Below are 7,076 nucleotides of genomic sequence, written 5' to 3'. Positions count from 1 at the left end.
AGACTGCCTGGTGCTCTGGCCAGCCTGCCGGGACGGCCCCAGAGCACCTCCCAGCCCTCTCCAGGCTCCCATTCCAGCCCCCCACAAAGGCCGAGGCTGCCATTGCCAGTGGGCATGTGTGCACCAGGGAAGGAGCAGAGAGAGCTCCGGTGTGTGGCTCCAACCCCCCTGGCTCTCTATCCTGCCTCTAACCAAGGGGTACACACTGAGGAAAAAGTAGAAGCAGCTCAGAAGTGCAGCCTCAGGCTCTCAGGCCCTGGCCACCTCCCCAGCCAAGGTGAAGACTGTCATCACATCTGGGGGAACCCAACTCCCTTAGGACTCCTGCCCAGCCCCTTGGTCCTTGACTCTTCCCACAATAGGCTAACAACTAGCCCTGAGCCGAGGAGAAGCCCTGGCTGGCACCTGGCTCTGGCTCTAGCCCTCTGCCTCCAGCCTTGCTTCCCACCAAGGTGGTGGCCGCCAGCACACTGTGGGAGAAGAAGCAGTCCCCGCTCACTTCACGTCCAGCTCTCCCACCAAAGCCACTGGTGACAGGCACACTGCAAAGGGTTGCTACCCACAAGGACATGCCTTTGAGACCTGGACAGGTAACCGTTTCACCTAATTTCATAGAGACACACAGAGAAAGTCAAACAACATGAGAAAACAAAGGGATATATTTTAAATGAAAGAACAAGATAAAACCCCAGGAAAAAACCCCTAATGAAACAGAGATAATAATTTACCTGACAAAGAGTCCAAAGCAATAGTAATAAAAATGCTAACTGAACTTGGGTAAACAACAGATGAACACAGTGGGAACTTCCGCAGAGAATTAGAAAATGCAAAAACCAGTCAGAGCTGAAGAATACGATAACTGAAATGAAAAATTCGCTAGAAGGAATTAAGAGCAGATTAGGCGATGTAGAAGAACACAGAAGACAGACTAGTGGAAATCATCCAAGCAGTACAGCAAAAACAAAAACACATTTAAAAAAATGAGGAGAGTTTATGGGACCTCTGGGAAAAGGTCAAGTGTGCTAACATTCACATGATAGAGGTCCCAGAAAAAGAGAGAAAGGGGTAGAAAATGTATTTGGTGAAATTGTAATTGAAAACTTTCCTAACCTGAAAAGGGACAGATATCAGGTACAGGAAGCATGGAGCACCCCTGTCAGAATGGTGTCATCCAAAAACAAGAAACAACTGGTGTTGTTGACGAGGATGTAGAGAAAGGGGACCCTAGTACACTGATAGCAGGAATGTCAATTGGTACAGCCACGGTGGAAAACAGTATGAAGGTTCCTCAAAAAATTAAAAATAGAACTACCATATCATCCAGCAATTCATTCCTGGGTATATATCCAAAGAAAATGAAAACACGAATTCAAAAAGATGTGTGCGCCCCGATGTTCATAGAAGCAGTATTGATAATAACTAAGATATGGAAGCAACCTAAGTGCCCATCAACAGATGAACGAAGAAGGTGTCATATATATACAGATAGATAGATAGATAAAATGGAATATTACTCATAAAAAAAGAATGAAAAAGATAAAAAAGAATGACATCTTTCCATCTGCAACAACATAGATGGACCTGTAGGGTATTATGCTTAGTGAAGTAAGTCAGACAGAGAAAGACAAATGCTGTATGTTTCCACTTATATGTGGAATTTAAAATAAAGTAAACAGAGGAATATAACAAAACAGAAATAGACTCACAAACACAGAGAATAAACTAGTGTTTACCATTGGGGAGATGGGTGGGGGAAGGGGCAAGATGGGGAAGGGGATTTTAAGAGGTACAAACTACTGGGTATAAAATAACTAAGATACACCAATGTAATGCACAGCACAGGGAATATAGTTAATTAATATTTTATATTAACTTTATATGGAGCATAAGTATAAAATTGTAGACTCACTATGCTGTATACCCGGAAGTAATATAATATTGTAAGCCAATTATACTTCAGTAAAAAATAAGTAAATAAATAAGTCTAAATATAACCTGTGTGCTGGAGAGACTGGGATGCTCCCCTCCAGCTCTTTATGTTCTTGCCTCAAACCTGAGGCTTTTTGAAGTAAAATACCCACTCCGACATTATTTAATTCAATTAAACGTTCTGTGGTCAAGTTTCCCTGATCACACGAGTGCCTGAACACGACAGCACAGTCTCTCCTCAGTCTAGTCCAGCCTCATTCCCACCTAATCCGCTCCCCAGTCAGCCCCTCCACAAACAGCAGATTGCAGGGCCTTTTCCAACCCACCTTGTGGACCATTCATCCCACCACACACTTCTGCCTGAGTCCTGTCTGTGCTTCGACGTCCATTTCAAATTCTACCTCTTCAGGTCGCCCACCTGGTTCCTACAGGTAACTGTGTTCTCCCCCTATTGGCACCAACAACGAAGCAAAAGCAAAGGGAGAGGTTGGCTGAATAACCTGTCTCTGGCGAAAGGGCTCAGATGGTAGGTTTGCCTAGAGCTCAAGCCAAAGCTGTGGGTGTCTCTGCAGTAACTCTCCTGCCGCCGCCCCCCCCCACTCCGTTACCCACCCCACCCCCATCACCCCACCCCCCAAAGCTTCTGTAAAGTTTACCCCAGGGCTAAATCACATAATGTGATTCGTTATTTTGTGTCTAGAAATCAACAAACTCCCTTAATTGACACCAGAGCAGCCCACAGAGCCCAGTCTGGGGTGGGGAGCAGATGTTCAAGTGATCATGTAGGGCAAGGGCTGAGGACCAAGTTCACAACCTCAGCTGTGTCTTGCACTATTGTGGCTAGTGTTAAGGAGAGTGGAGGTTTTAGGAGGGTCCGGCTCAGATATATACCGAATTTTCACTTTGTAACTTGCTCTGAGCTTAGCTTCCCTGTGAGTCCCCAGGAATGCCTTTTGCTCTTGCTGCACATGTATTTGCGGAATGTTCATTGCCTTCGCAGTAGTTCTAGCAGAAGGACTGAGGGAGCAGGGACGGAGAGAGAATTTAGTCCCGAAGAAGAGCGTGTGTGCATCAGAGCTCGAGAAGATGCTCACCTGTTCTTCTGAACTTACTGTGTTTGACACTCAGAACAACCTTACAAACCTAGAGGCACATGAAGTTACCGTTTCTAGATCCTGCCCCCCTTTCACATACCTGCCAGAATGCAGCTTCACACAGGCAGAGCTCTTCCTGTTCCCCACAGGTCCTGCTCCGGGCTGGTTCCTTTTCCCCTGTGCTCACCGTTCCTGCAGGATTGGCGACAGGCTCTAATGCTGGCTCCAAGAAGCTCCTGACCTACCGCCTGCCCTTGGACTGTGGGTGCAGTGGGCGGTTTCCTCTCCACACATGGAGGAAGTCTCTGTGCCTCTCAGACCTCAGAGTTCCGGAAGCTCAGGGAGGGGGAGCCCAGCGGTGATGACTTAAAGAGACAGAAACATTGGCCAGTGAGGTGGTGGGTGTGCAATGCTGTCATTGCGAATCCCACCCGCTGCTTTGGGCTATGGTACTGTTTTCCAGAAGTTCCTGTGACACCAGCATGTTGTCCCTGGCAGGTTCTATAACCTCAGCGGGGAAGAGCACTTTAGGTTTCTGAGGACTCGTTTTGTTTCTGACCTTTGACCAGCAATCTTATCTCCAGTTGTCTTTTGCTTTTCAGGCATTTTTAAAAAACAAAATAAAATGGCCTTCCTTCCCCAGGACAGGAATTTGAGAGGAATCTCTGAGTGAACCTCAGAGTGGACAATGCCACCAAAGTGGTCCTACCTGCTAGGAACATCACACGCAAAGTCTCATCATTCTGAAAAAAAGGAGGGCTTTTCCAGCTATTAAAAATAGGACAGCCGGCAGAAGACAGAAAATTTTTATACAGGGCTTAACCTAGCCATCTCTGTTAGTACCTCCAACTCAAGTGACTGTTTCTCCTCTTAGGAGGGTCATGAGAAAGGTGAGTAAAATAGCCAATCATTGTGTGGAGAGAAGTATTTTGGTGACACACGCCCTGGACCTGGTTAGATTATTAACAAACCGTGTGATCTTGCCTAACTCACTTCAACCTTCTGGAGTTGACTTTCCACGGATATAGTGAGGGGATTAACTTCATCTGAAGCTAATGGGCTGGGGTGTGATGTTCACCCATTCCTGCCAGCTCTTTAGTGAAGAACCCAACTCCCACTGAACTCCACCCGGTCACCCCCCCCCCACTCTGCCCCCTGCCCATACCCTCCAGCTTTATTGAGGTATAATTGACATATAACAATGTATGTGTTTAACGAGCATGATGTGTTGATTTGATACACTTTTATATTTCAGAATGATTACTGCCATAACATTAGCTAACACCTGCATCATGACACATAATTACCATTTCCTTTTGGTGGTGAGAACGTTTAAGATCTACTCTCTTAGCAATTCTCAAGTAGATAATACAGAATTACACTATAATCACGGTGCTGTGCATTAGATCCCCAGACCTACTCATCTTCTACGTGGAAGTTTGTACTCTTTGACCAACATCTCCCCATTTCTCCCATTTCCCAGCCCTTGGTAATCACCATTCTACTCTCAATTTCTATGAATTTGGCTTTTAAAAATTCCACATAAAAAAGTGATATCGTACAGTATTTGTCATTCTCTGACTGCGTTGGCTATTTGAAATATTTTGTGCTTCCTTACAAATTTTAGGATTGTTTTTTCTGTTTCTGAAAAACACCGTTGGAATTTTGATAGGAACTGCATTGAATCTGTAGATACTTTTGGGTAGTATGGTAGCATTTTAACAATATTAATTCTTTCAATCCATGAGCATGGAATACATTTTCATTTATTTGTGTCTTTTAATTTCTTTTATCAATGTCTTATAATTTTCATGTGCAGGTCTTTGACCTCCTTTCTTAAATTTATTCCTAGGTGTTTTATTCTTTCTGATGCTACTGTAAATGGGATTATTTTCTTAATTTCTTTTTCTCATAAATCATTATTAGTGTTTAGAAATGCAGCTGATTTTTGTCTATGATTTTGTATCGCACAGCTTCATTGGATTTCCCTATTACTTATCACAGTTTTTGAGTGGAGTCTAAAATTTTCTATATATAAGATCATGTCATCTGAAAATAGAGACAGTTTTACTTCTTCCTTTCTGATTTAGATGTCTTTTATTTCTTTCTCTTGCCTAATTGCTCTGCCTGGGACTTCCAGTTCTATATTGAATAGAAGTGGTGAGAGTGGGCATTCTTGTATTTTTCCTGATCTTATAGGAAAAGCTTCTAGCTTTCCACTGTTGAGTATGATAGCTCTGGGCTTATTGTATATGACCTTTATTATTAGAGGTTTGTTACCTTTGTATCCAGTTTCTTGAGAGATTTTATCATGAAATGATGTTGAATTTTGTCAAATGCTTTTTCTGTATCTATTGAGATGATCATATGGTGTTTTTTTTTTTGTTTTCTTTTTTTAACATCTTTATTGGAGTATAATTGCTTTACAATGGTGTCTTAGTTTCTGCTTTATAACAAAGTGAACCAGTTATACATATACATATGTTCCCATACCTCTTCCCTCTTGCGTCTCCCTCCCTCCCACCCTCCCTATCCCACCCCTCTAGGTGGTCACAAAGCACCGAGCTGATCTCCCTGTGCTATGGGGCCGCTTCCCACTAGCTATCTATTTTATGTTTGGTAGTGTATATATGTCCATGCCACTCTCTCACTTTGTCACAGCTTACCCTTCCCCCTCCCCATATCCTCAAGTCCCTTCTCTAGTAGGTCTGTGTCTTTATTCCCGTCTTGCCCCTAGGTTCTTCATCACCTTTTTTTTCTTTTTTTCTTAGATTCCATATATATGTGTTAGCATACGGTATTTGTTTTTCTCTTTCTGACTTACTTCACTCTGTATGACGGACTCTAGATCCATCCACCTCACTACAAATAACTCAATTTCATTTCTTTTTATGGCTGAGTAATATTCCATTGTATATATGTGCCACATCTTCTTTATCCATTCATCTGTCGATGGATACTTAAGTTGCTTCCATGTCCTGGCTATTGTAAATAGAGCCGCAATGAACATTTTGGTACCTGACTCTTGTTGAATTATGGTTTTCTCAGGGTATATGCCCAGTAGTGGGATTGCTGGGTCGTATGGTAGTTCTATTCGTAGTTTTTTAAGGAACCTCCATACTGTTCTCCATAGTGGCTGTATCAATTTACATTCCCACCAACAGTGAAAGAGGGTTCCCTTTTCTCCACACCCTCTCCAGCATTTATTGTTTCTAGATTTTTTGATGATAGCCATTCTGACTGGTGTGAGATGATATCTCATTGTAGTTTTGATTTGCATTTCTCTAATGATTAATGATGTTGAGCATTTTTTCATGTGTTTGTTAGCCGTCTGTATATCTTCTTTGGAGAAATGTCTATTTAGGTCTTCTGCCCATTTTGGGATTGGGTTGTTTGTTTTTTTGTTATTGAAGCTGCAAGAGCTTCTTGTATATTTTGGAGATTAATCCTTTGTCAGTTGCTTTGTTTACAAATATTTTCTCCCATTCTGAGGGTTGTCTTTTCGTCTTGTTTATGGTTTCCTTTGCTGTGCAAAAGCTTTGAAGTTTCATTAGGTCCCATTTGTTTATTTTTGTTTTTATTTCCATTTCTCTAGGAGGTGGGCCAAAAAGGATCTTGCTGTGATTTATGTCATAGAGTGTTCTGCTTGTGTTTTCCTCCAAGAGTTTTATAGTGTCTGGCCTTACATTTTGGTCATTAATCCATTTTGAGTTTATTTTTGTGTATGGTGTTAGGGAGTGCTCTAATTTCATACTTTTACATGTAGCTGTCCAGTTTTCCCAGCACCACTTAATGAAGAGGCTGTCTTTTCTCCACTGTATATTCTTGCCTCCTTTATCAAAGATAAGGTGACCATATGTGTGTGGGTTTACCTCTGGGCTTTCTATCCTGTTCCGATCATATGGTTTTTATTCTTTATTTTGTTAATGTGGTGTATCACATTGATTGATTTGTGGATATGGAACCATCTTTGCATCCCTCTTCACGTCGTTTTTGAACAGTGTCTTTTCTTACCTAATTGCTCTAGTTAGAACCTCTGGAACAAAGTTGAAA

Source organism: Phocoena phocoena, chromosome 9 (assembly GCF_963924675.1).
Source record: "Phocoena phocoena chromosome 9, mPhoPho1.1, whole genome shotgun sequence".
Classification (NCBI taxonomy): Eukaryota; Metazoa; Chordata; class Mammalia; order Artiodactyla; family Phocoenidae; genus Phocoena; species Phocoena phocoena.
The sequence above is the reverse complement of the archived record's forward strand: the minus strand, read 5'-3'. Positions refer to the sequence as shown.